Here is a 12,828-nt window from a genome sequence, read left to right as displayed (position 1 = left end):
TGACAGATATGTAGTTGTGATGCAGCGCCCAGTTCAGTATCTAGCCTCTTTGGTGGACAAGGTTCTGGAATTTCAAATGGAGCCGCCACACACTGCCATCATGGTGGGATAGAGGTTGTAGTTCTTTCTACTTCTAGAGGTATCATGACAGATCTAAAAGCTCAATTAGAAGGAATTGAAAGATAAATTATGTTTTATATATGGTGAGGTGATCCATCTGGTATATGAATTTGATTCGCTTTAGTCTGCGTTCCTATGATTTATGGTTCTGTTTTAAGTCTAAGTAGTTCACCGAAAGCCCATGCATCAACGAAAGGAAGGAACTTGTAACCCTATCCTTCAGTTGCTGGCAATAAAGGTAGCTGAAACGCTTCCATTGTAGTAGCTCGTTAGACTAATTCTATATTGTAGGAAAGGTTCTCGATAAAACAGATTAAACTGATTATTATGGAAATGATTCGAACTGTTTCAAAGACCCAACATGCATTTTTGTGCATTGGGATCTTTCATCAACTGATGGATCACCGGGTTTGGAATCGTTTTTTTTTTAAAGGTGGGAAAGGAGTTGACTGGATTACTTGAGAGGATTGTACATGCAGAATAGAAATGACACAGACACCTACTAGGACAAGGCATAGTGGGCAGAATCAAGAGTATGTTTGCTTTGCTGCCCACCATAAGATTCCAAAACAAATGTGAATTGGAATCGTATGAAACAGCTTGCAATTCCCTTGTGATTCTGATTCTAGCAGCAAATGAGAGTCATTTTCTCATGCCCCGCTCTCATGTTTGCTTTGATGCGAGACAATGGAGCCAGTGAGAAACATTCTCTCATTTTGGGTGAGAAAATGATTCTCATGGAAGGTGTAGACCTATCTTCACCAAACTTCACACCGTCAAGTTCGTGACAGTACTTGCTTGAAAGCCAAAAAAGAAAAGATTGTTGGCCCAAATGAGATGGGAAACTAACCATGAAGAAGCTACCAACTAAATAGCCATGAAAAAGCTAAGAGATGGAGATCTAATTGGTTTCTCATCATCCTTTGGTCATTCCTTATTATCTAAAGCTACAACTAGGGCTGGTAAACAAGCCGAACGAGCCGGGCCAAGCTTGTTTGGGCTCGGCTCGTTTACTATTTAACTAAGCGTGGCCTCAGCTCATGCTCGTAATTAGACGATCTGAGCTCCATCTCAAACCGTGCCGACCCACAAGCTGGTTTTGTAAAGAAATGTGTAAAATTTAAGGTTGCCAACAATGGGATTTGAGCCTTATACCTCTCTCTCACATGCCATATACTCTAACTAGCTGTTCAAAATTGCCTCTTGTTTGCCATTTAACTCAGCTCAAGCTCATAATTAGATGAGTCGAGCTCCATCTCCAGTCAAGCAGGGCCATGAGAAAAAGTTGTGTAAAATCTAAAGTTGAACAATGGGATATAAACCTTAAGGAGGCGTTTGCATGTCACGGAATGGGGTGCCGCGGCACCCCCTTCGGTGGATTCCACTGCTGCGGAAATAGAATTGGACCCCCGGGAACCGTTTCCGTGGAAAAGGGGGTCCAACATGCATTTTGGCATGCCCACCGAGGTAAATCTACGCTCCAATGTTTGTTTCCAAATTTTGGGCACCGTAGAAATCCATGCCCATCGATGCCATATAATCTAACCAGATGTACAAAACTCTCTCTTGTAATAAATAGAACACCTAAATTCTATATGTTAAGTGCTTACTAGCTTACACGAGCCAAGCACCTTTTGTTCGCGCTTGTCTCATTCAGCTGAACCAAGCCAAGTTGCAAGCTACTCGGTTCATTTCCCAGCCCTAGTACAATGTCTATCACCTTACCATTGTGGATATGCTGGATATCATACCAAAAAGGTTTTAAAAAGATAAATAAGATTTTAAAATTAGAATTTAAAAAATGTAAGTGCTTGACCTGCAAGTTGATCACCTTTTCTTCCCAAGTGGCGAAGGATTAACTCCATCAACACCTTCGCTTCATTGCTTGGTTATTTGCGTAACCGGTGCTCTGTACTTCTTTTCAGACTTTTGAAATGAAAAAACGAGATTTTAATGGTGCTAGGGACCACCAAAGTTAAAAAAAAAAACACAAACAAACTATGACATGTTAGGAAAATCTAATCTAATGAAAATAAATGAAAAAATTTGCTTACCACGTAGCCCTCTTAGATGATTTTGGGAGCATGATACGCTTCTAGCAAGCTTCCACAGGGTTGAGGCTCTATGGGTATGAGTCCAGCAGGGTGGACCCAGTGAGCTTAGGAGGTTGACCTAGAACTACTTTGACTGAGCTAGATGGTTCAATAGAGTAAGTTTGACCTAAGCTAAGGTAGGGTCTTAGTTCTACAAGGTAACCTTACTCCAGTTCTAGATGGCTAGAATGAGAGAGGACTGCCCTATTTATAGAGTTTTAAATCGATATTGGACCTAAAAAAAAAATAGGATTTTGGATCAAGATATCCAGATTTAATGATATGCAGCAAATTGTTTCTATTTGTTGAAAAAAAAAATGAGGTGACACGCCATGATTGGTTGAGACTATATGGCTTATCCTAAGGAGAAAGAAAACGGGTTTTTACATGATTACTAGGCTTATCCTAAGGTTTTGGAAGGCCTAAGACTTGAAAATCAATGATTTAAGTAAGTGAAATTGATAAAAAATAACACGTTTTGGACAACTCTTGTTTTTATTCTAACTCCCAAAACATAACTCATTTTAAAGTGAATTGTTTTTTATTTGAAAGATAACAAATTTATTTTCAACTTTTACTTTAAGCTCAAGACCCAAAAATTAATTTGACTGGCCAAAAAATGCATTTAAAATGGGGCCTACATGTCGTGTCTTGAGCAGACTTTGCTGTTTTGGTAATAAATCCCTCCCAAGGCATCTAATTAGATTCACGTTTATTTTATTTGTAAGGTAATGCATTTTAGAATATTTGACCTTTTTGATAAAAATATCAAAAATGTCTTCTTGTAGGTCAAAAATACATTGCAAGCTAATTCTACCTTCTTTTGAACCAGAAACAATATGTTTGAGAAATCTGATCCAAGATCCAATTTACCCATGATCCAAATAAGTCAAAATTAAGGTGTCTAGTCTACAATCATATTGCTTCTTGCGGCTTTATTCCAAAACTTTAATGATCCTTTTCTTCCCTAATTCTCTCTATTTTTAGAGATCTAATTAGTTTATATAATATAAACTGTCGTCTTGACCTACTTTTTACCTATAAATAGATGAATGTTTGCACTGACTTGTAAATTGTAATCTATAGAAGAATAATCAAGTGCAAAATATATATAATTCTGAACTAAATAGCATAAAGAGACGAATAATCAAGTGCAAACTATATAATTGCCTTCATTTCATCACTCCTTTATAAGTAGTATAGAACTTTTGTAAATAAAAACAACTTAAAGAAAAAGATTAAATTTTAGAAAACTCTCTCACACCCGGGGGGTCGCATGCATGGCCAGTGGGGTGGTTGTGAAGGTGCTGAGACGAAGGCACCGGATCAAACCCCACTGGTGCATGGGTGTGTCCATAACTTTTCGAGGTGGGTCACATAAGGCAGGGTGGTTGTGGCCCCCCATTTGGGGTTCTCCTCGCTTCGGCGAAGGTTCCACGTCTTCCAAAAAAAAAAAAACTCTCTCAAGAGTGTAGAGTGCCGCCTACATGCCTGCCTCATCTCTCTCTTGAACTAGGTCACCCCATGGCCTCTAGAAATCGTACAAAAACCATGGGCAAATTTAATCACAAAAACAGGAGTCATTGGAGTAAGTTAAAGGCTTGGGGGAATCATATTTCAATGTTGTACTTTAAATTTGTGGCTCACGTCCTTAAGTTTAGGCTTTTTATAAAAGCATAAATATTCTCCTTCCTAGCCTTTCAAAAACAAAAGTAAATATTCTCCTTCCTAAGTTCTAAATTTTAAAAGTCTTTCTTTTGCAAATATAGCTTAACTAAGAAGAGTTAAAAAGCTGCATTCGTTGAGAATACTAGCATTGAGACACATAGGGTTAGTATTTGCTACCAATGAAGGTACATAACTAATGAGTAGAAATCACTCTTTTCTTCAAAAATTCCCAATAATTTTACAACAAATGTTATGAATGTGAAAGAATCTTATTTTGAATTACGTGATTATGACAAGTAATTAGGCTTTTAAAGGGGTCCAAAAAGCAATAGCCAAAATTTCATAACTAAAAAGATCATATTTTTACATCATAAAAGCATGATTCAAGGCTTGATCCTTAGCAAACAAACCATGTTGAACACGACCATGTGGTGAGATTGAGTCTATACAACTTGCACCTATGATGTCTCGCTCATTAGTTTGGTACCTTCGTTAGTAGCCAATATTAACCCGACACATATATGCCTTTACTGATTGAAATTATCATGTTAATAACTCATTGAAACAGGTTAATATCTGGATACCTCACACCCGAATGCTTCCTTTTCATAAATGCATCTCTTCCTACATTTTTACATATTTTTTATTGTACCGGTTTATTTGCTTTCACTCCATGGCTCTTAACATATTTAAAGGGTCGTATGGGCAGCCCGCACACACCAAAGAATTTGCAAATTCCAACCAAAGTTTTAGCATTATTTAATCAAGTTTCTTCAATCATAAATCAATGTTGGGTCCTCCTTGGGTTAACACTAACTATTTTGAAGTTAGCATTTTACCCTTATAGTTGGTGAGATAAAATTATTCATTTACCCTTATTCTAGAGCAAATGTGACCCTAGATGAATAGTGTTGTCAATGTGTGCATCTTATGTATTTAAGTCTTGATCTCCCCAATAAAAAGCAAGAGACTAACACCACTATGGCAGTGGACCGGGATCATGGCTGGGGCAGGGGACAAGGTCTCCTCCCCCAACCTCATCTCAAAATTCTGCCTTCCATCTTCGCACGGGTTTTGATTTTAATCTTCATCCTCGTCTCTATTCTCGTTTCATGTCCTCCATACCCGGTCTAAACGGGGCGAGGGAGGATGGGGCCCCATTTTCCCTCGATCCACTGTCATCCTTAAAAAATATTTTAGCATTTTGCTAATGGGGATCGGGGATGGGGCGAAGCAGGGCAAGGTAAGACGGGGGAAAGCGTAAGTCCATCCTCGCCTCCATCCCCGCATGGGTTTTGACTTTAACCTTCATCCCCGCCTCTATTCATGTTTCATGTCCTACATCCACGGTCCAAACAGGGCGAGGAAGGGTGGGCCCGTTTCTCCCTGATCTACTGCCATCCACACCAAGCAAATTGTTATTAGCAGCAATTTTCAGAAAAACTTTCATATAATTAACTTTAAATTCGACAAAGCCAATAAACCCGACAATGACCCAACCAGATGATAGCACAACCGGGTCCGTGTTTGGCAACTTAAAAAATCATATACTTCAGCTCCTCAATGGCTGACCCGGTAAATATCCAAACTCTAACTAAATGCATCCTCATTTGACCCAAACTCAAATTAGCTATTTTCATGCAAGAGAGAGGGGTTAGGAAGATGAAAAAATAAAAAATAAAATCTTAAAAAATAGGCCTTTCATATGGGAAAGGTATACAGGTAGCATGGTCATTTAATAAAGCAAAAACTTTGGTGAGAATTTTCAAACTTTTGGTGAGCGCATGAATTAGACCTAAATCCTTGGGTGGTATTTGAAAATTTCCCTTTTCAATAACCAATGTAATCACCCAAAAAAGTGCTATATTTAAAATATCTGTTATTTTGAGAATATCACTATAAAAATGGTATTATAATATTGAATATAATATGTTAATAATTTTCTTATATATCCAATACTTTCTTTAGATATTCTCAAATAACAAAAAAAAAAAAGAAATAAATTATCACGACATTTTTCCATGTTAAGATTTTCCTAATACCAAGATTTGTGCATTGATTCAAAATCACATAATTCGATGGAATTTTTAGCACATTAAATTTTCAAAGTGGTGTTCCCTATGATGTATGCTAGAGACAAGACGTGGAAATTAGAAACACCCATGATACATTTTGCTACAAAAAGATCCAGAATATCCTGGAATTTAAAGCTGTCAATTTTTAGTAGGTTAAGTTGATGAAAGTTTTGGATTGTCTATGGATGGAAATTAACCTAACTTGAATGCCACTGATAATCCTGTATTTATGGCATCCTGACAGATAGCTGGAAATTCTAAAATACAGGAAATTCCAGAATTTCAGTGACATACAAACGTACCATATGCTAGTTCTAGAAATTGGGATAAAGCCAATGCATCTTCCAATAAAGAAAGAACTTATTCCAAACTTGTGAACTTTCAAAGCCAAACTAGTTTTGTCATCAAAGCACACTTGGATTCTCCATCACCATCACAAAGAGAGTTTGAGCACATGCACAGCAATAATGCCAAAGAGGCTTTGAAAGCAGAAACAGTAATGCCTATAGAGGTGTCAATGGGTTGGATTTGACCTGGACTCGTCTCCAAACTCTTTAGGGCTAGGGTTTGGTGATAAATAAGAAGGTACCCGAAAGGTATGATTAATATATGCAGTCAAGTATGATTTGTGAAATTTCATACCAGACCCGAGCCCGACTCAAGTTTCCTTTAAGATCTGTAATTTTTAATGTAAAAAAAGATAAAAATTATTATTTCATCGAGTCTGGTTCATGTAATCCTTATGAGTTCCGGCCATAGTGACAATTGTTTTTTTTTTTTCAGCAAAATCTTGTTTGTCAAAAACTCGTGAAAAATTGAAATTTTTTTATAAATCTTGCATATTTTTTGGCAAAATCTCGGCAATAAAAAAAACATACAAAATTATAAAAAATATTTTTTATAAGAAAATATTAATAAAAAATATTTAAAAATAAAAATACATGATTTTTTTTATGATAAATAGCTGTTTAAAACATAAATATCGCGTTTAAATCATGGTATTTTTGTTTTTTTCATAAATCTCATGATATTTTGAAAATCTCACGAGAAATTGCCGTTTTAAACTTTTAGGCAATTTCTTATGATATTATCGCAAGGTTTTCATAAATCTCACGATATTTGTTAGATATGGTTTCTCTTATGGTTGTGTGATTGAAACCGAGTCCGGACTTGTACGGTCATTATAAATCAGGTCTGGATTTGGTTCCACATAGGTCCAAATCAAACCTGACCCGTTGACACCCCTAGTAACCCCAAAAGAACATGATATTTGATCTTAGGGCTCCACACCTAACTTTAACAAGTAGATGCCCCCTTAGATTGAGCCACATGATTCTTTATAATCATGTGATGCCTATAACTACAAGGGTGCTCTAGTTTTCACAATAAAAAAAAGCTAAAGGCCAACCATATATGTCTTGTGGCTTTTTTCCTTTTTTAAAAAATGACAGGTTCATGGTTTTCCTATTTTTAAATGGTTTGGTTTCCCTCCCTGATGAACTACAGCATGGTTGTTCCATCAACATCACTGCATCGAATCATTTTGTTGCCTATGGCGCCAAAAGCAAAGCTTTTAGTATTTAAATATTTGTTCAAGTGTCACCCACTGAACCAGCCATATGAGCAAGTCCACTTTGAGCTCAAAAGGTCATGATTTTGCATCTTGAATTGACAGATATATCCTTGTGTATCCAACAGGTCTGTTTGGATGCTAGTTAATGGGTCTGGTTTACCCAGACTTGACTTATACCAAACTCTATAGGGTTCCGGTATGAGTGATAAATATGAAGACCCGATTAAGACTTGAGTTAATACATGGATTCAGGTATAGTTTGTGAAATTTTATACCAGACTTGGTCCTGGCCCGAGTTTCGATTAAGACATGTAATTTTTCAATGATAAAAAGAATATTATTTTACCGGGTCTGGTTCATGTAGTTCTTATCGGGTCCAAGTATGGTTTCTCTTATGATGGGTCAGGAACTGATACCATACCCGAGAATTGGGGTCAGGTCTGGTTTCACTTGGGTCTGAACTAAACCTGACCCGTTGACACCCCTTAATGCTAGTGTTTGGATTCAGGAGAGTTTGAGGGACCTCTTTTTTAATTTTGTATTTAAAGCTGTCATATATATGGATACAGATGTGGATATGAAGATACAGTACCGGCTGGCTTCTTTGAGATTTGAGGCTACCGCCTAGAGCCTCAAATGAAAAAATATATATAATACTTATATTTCACATGCTCAGGGCCTCCAATGATAAAAAAATATGGGCCTCCAATGAAGTATGCATATGACCTCAACTTCTTTTGAGCCAAGATATAATTATTTTTATAAAGTTTTCAATATGACTAATATATAAAGGAATACAAAAGGAGAGCCAAGATGGGATATGAGTGTGGCATAGATCTAAAGGTTTAAGGGGTGTTTGTATCATAGCTTTCTTCTGCAGAAGATGAGCCTGCCCCTCAACACACACTAGAATTATTACCGTGAAAAGTGGTGGTTCAATGTTGATTTTGTAGCTCCTTTTCCGTGAGGAAAGGGAGCAGCATTTGCATTGCTACTGTGGGCCCTGTGAAAATGCATCAAAAGTTGTGTGTTTTCGAGGAAAACCTTAATTTTTCGCGACATAAATAAAGATGTTTGAATCTCGGGAGATGAAAAAGATGGGAATTTGGTTTCCCATCACCCTGTAGTTCTCTTCATTTTCCCCAATTCCCCCCCCCCCTCTCTCTCTCTCTCTCTTTTATATATATATATATATATTAGGTAAATAATGGCTATTAATGAAGGTGAAAAACTAATGAGCAGAAATCATTTTTTTTTGTAGATCAAATATTATGATCTACATGGTTTGTTTAGTAAGAAACTTATTTTGAATTATATGATTATGATAAATAATTAGGTTTTTAAAAGAGGGTCCAAAATCAACCGCCCACAATATGCCAAAATTTTATAACTCAAAATATCATATTTTTACACCAAGAAATCACGATCAAAGGCTTGATCCTTAGCAAATAAATCATGTTGAACACATCTATGTGGTTAGATTGAGTCGATATAACTTGCAGTTATGATATCTAGCTCATTAGTTCCGCACCTTCATTAGAAGCAAATATTTTTCCTACGTGTTATATATATATATATATATATATATAGAGAGAGAGAGAGAGAGAGAGAGAGATAGAGATAGAGAGAGAGAGAGAGAGAGAGGTATGGATCACAAGTCAGTTTAGTTGGATTTGGTTAGGAAAGCAAGATCCAAGTACCTAGTTGAGTGGGGTTCGGTCTTGTGATTTTACGTCCAAGTCTGTATCCAAATCCGAATCTGACACTGGATTCAACTATATCCAACTCTCGTTAATTAAGCTATAAATCTTGATCCTGTTTTGATATAAAGTTATACAAATCCGTGTTTCACAAGGGCTTCTCCATCTCTATCCAAATCCGATTAAGCTGCATCCGGTTAAATCCAACCTGTTTTACATTTACACTCACAAGCTACGTCACAGTGACGCAACTGGACACGATGACTCGAACATCGATATGTAATGGTTTTGCAATCATTTTGAAATAACATTGCATTAAAATGTATATTATGTATTAAAATATCAAAATATTTTTTTACTGATTAAAGTTTTCAAAAAAAATCAGTATCGGCGTGTCCCTTTTTCCTAAAATTTTCTGAATTTGCACACCATACTCACTTCACGTGTCGACCAGTGTCTCTGTTACATAGTTCACAAGCTAAGGGGCATTGCAACGCCAATTCCTCATAATGCCACAAAATCCAAACACCCATTGTTAACTCCCCTCACCACACACAAAAATGGCTCAGTCAAAATGATGTTAGGAAAGAGACCCAAGGGGTTTGGCGTAGTGGGATGGGGCCTAGACTTATAGTCTATGTTTAAATCCCATGAGCATCACCCCCTGCGTAAGTCAAAGCTTGGCGACTCTCTGGGTCAAAGGGTAAGCCCTCAGAGTTTTATGCCGACATGAACAGCGACTTATAGTCTATGTTTAAATCCCATGAGCATCACCCCCTGCGTAAGTCAAAGCTTGGCGACTCTCTGGGTCAAAGGGTAAGCCCTCAGAGTTTTATGCCGACATGAACAGCGACTATAAGTACGGCAGTGCAGCTAGGTCTCTGCGCCTGGGAAAGTTTCTCCGAGTAGAGAAAATGAGGTTAGGAAAGAACATGTGTTTTACATCCGAATTATTGGGTTGAATCTTTTCTAACGATACGTTGTGTCATGAATATAGGACATGGAGTTGGTTGCATCTTCTTGGGATCCACCTTGCCAGTTAGGGGCAATCCGTCACTTGGCATGGGATGACCATGGATCGAAACCCATGGGTGTTATCCGTTGTCACAAGATCGAAGCTGGGTGTACTTTCCGATGAGAACGGTGTAGAAGAAGTAAGCGTTGGGATCAGGTGCAATCACATTGCACAAATGTAATGTGCCACTGCAACCTGATCACCATCCATTTGCTGTTGGGCCCCACTTTGACAGTCTGTTCAACAGAAGATGGAGTGTGATCAGGTGCAGCCGCACATTGCATTTGTGCGATGTGACTGCACCTAATCCTGCTTAGAGCAGTAAGGGGGCATTTGTTGCATTTCCACTCAAAGGAAACCTCTTTAGGGTTTCTTTGGATGGAAAGTGCTTAACCTCCTGAACCCATTTTGACATGAAAGTTGATTTTTGGTATTTTTTATGTGAATCTTAATATATATATTTTTATAGACATGTTTGTTTCACCTTTTGTAGAAAAAGAAGCTCATTTATTTAAAAAGAAAAACTCTTTTACTAGAAAAGGGTACCAAACAAACACCTCTTAAGGGTTTTATTAATGGGATGCGCATGAGCAGAGTTCAAGCCGAGCTTAGGCCAGCTCGACTTGGCTTGAATAAAAAAACTAAATGTTCAAGCTCGGCTTGTTTTAATAGCTTTTGTCCAAACTTGAATCAGCTCGAATATTTTTTATTTAAAAAAATTGAACTACAATGAAAACAATGGGTTTTGAACTACCCACCTCCTCCTCCCTAAAAGGCCAATACCTTACCAGTCTGAGCAATGCAAACATAAATAACTATGCAAACCAAGCTTAATCGGGCTAATCAAGCTCAACCGAGCTTGATTGATTGAACTCATGTGTGTACTGAACTTGAGCTTGTGTTCGAACTTGGCTCATTTATCTACCCGAACAGAATTCAAGCCTAGCCCGAGCTAGCTCGGCTCGTTGTGCATCCCTGGATGCCAGCCAATGTGCACTGGGGTCTTTTTCCCTTGACCTAGCCAAACAAATAAAATAATAAGGGCAATCTGATCATTTGAAAAAATCAAGGTCATTTCTATCCTTGACCAAGGGATCCATGATAGCGACGAGTGTTCGAGTAACAGCTCCAGCCTGTTGCCCCCATCTTTAATTTTGAAGAATCTCAGTGTCCCCTCATAATTATTGTCTTAAATATAATTAATTTATTTTCACCAGAAAAACAAAAACCAAGTATTTTTTTTTAAATCCAAGGCCCAAAAGTAAAAGCAGTCAGAAAATAAAAAATACTGAAAATATTTTTTTAAATTTCCCAAGGCATCATCCATGTGTCCTTATTCCCTTCTCTGAGGTGTGAAGGAGAATCTATGCGGTCAACGGCCATCAGTACTTTTTCATAATTTCTCTTTAAATTTTTTTTTTTTTGAATTTTAGGAATTAATATATGTTTCAAAGTGGGAAGATGGGTAGATAGAAATTAATAAAGAATGGAACAGACGAAGGAATAGAAACAATGAAATCGGGTGACACGTCCCTCTCGGGAGGATTGAAAAATAAGAATTGATTTTTTTTTCTTTTCACATGTTTGGTTTTTTTTTTATTGTTTGTTTGAGGGGAGGGAATTGGTTTCCAAGGAATACTGACTTTTTTTTTTTAGAAAAATGGGAGGTGTGGGGAACATGAGCCTTTTAGACAGAACGTGCTGTTGGATGCATGCGAGCGTTGGGGTTCCGAGGAGAATATTGTTTCTTGATCTTCTTTTTACATAATTACTAGAACCTCCCTACCAACGGGGCTCCTTTTGTCTGGCAGGAGCAGTTAGTGCATGTCACCCTGTGTTGGGACGTTGGAAGTTCGAACCCCAAATGGTATGGTTGTATAACTGGTAGGGGTTCGCCTAACCCCAGTTTTATCTGTCTGAAAAAAATATTACTAGAACCTCCCTGCTCTTTCACAAGAATGACTAAGTGGGAAATGAAATGTTGGGATTTTTTTTTTTTTTTTACTCCAAGAGAAAACCACTCCTTAATCACCGACAGCATGTTGGCAAGTCTCTAGTTAGCCTTCTTCGGTCATTTCCTTTCCGCGAAAAAGGAATCGGACCCCGCCCTCCGACGGGAACCATTTTTGCTGAAAAAGGGGTCCGGCATGTATTTTGGATTCTCTTTCCTCGCGGAAAGAGAATCCAACGTTTGTTTGGTCACTATGGGCCCGTGAGAACGCACGCCCTTCGTAAAAACTTCAGTTTTCCATGAAGCAACCGTGCCCTCAAGGTCCTCCTGGCTCACCGGAGAGTACACTCAGCTTTGACCTTGCAGCAAGAGATGAGCGCCCACCCCCCTCCCTCTTCCCAAGTTTCCGTGTTCATCCAATGTCAGGTGACCAACCATGGTTTACCCTAACTAGAAAGATGGAGGCCCTTGTGGGCCATGAAACATGGGTTCTTGATGAATATGGTTTGATGTTTAATCCCACGAAAAGAAGATGCAACCAACTCCATGTACTGGGGGCTAGGTCGCTGATCCTGGGAGTGGTTTCTCCATGTAAATATCAAAAACCAACACCATGTACTGTATTCATGTTAC

This window comes from Nuphar pumila, chromosome 12 (assembly GCF_984573655.1).
Source record: "Nuphar pumila chromosome 12, dmNupPumi1.hap1.1, whole genome shotgun sequence".
NCBI lineage: Eukaryota > Viridiplantae > Streptophyta > Magnoliopsida > Nymphaeales > Nymphaeaceae > Nuphar > Nuphar pumila.
Note: the sequence above shows the minus strand (reverse complement) of the source record.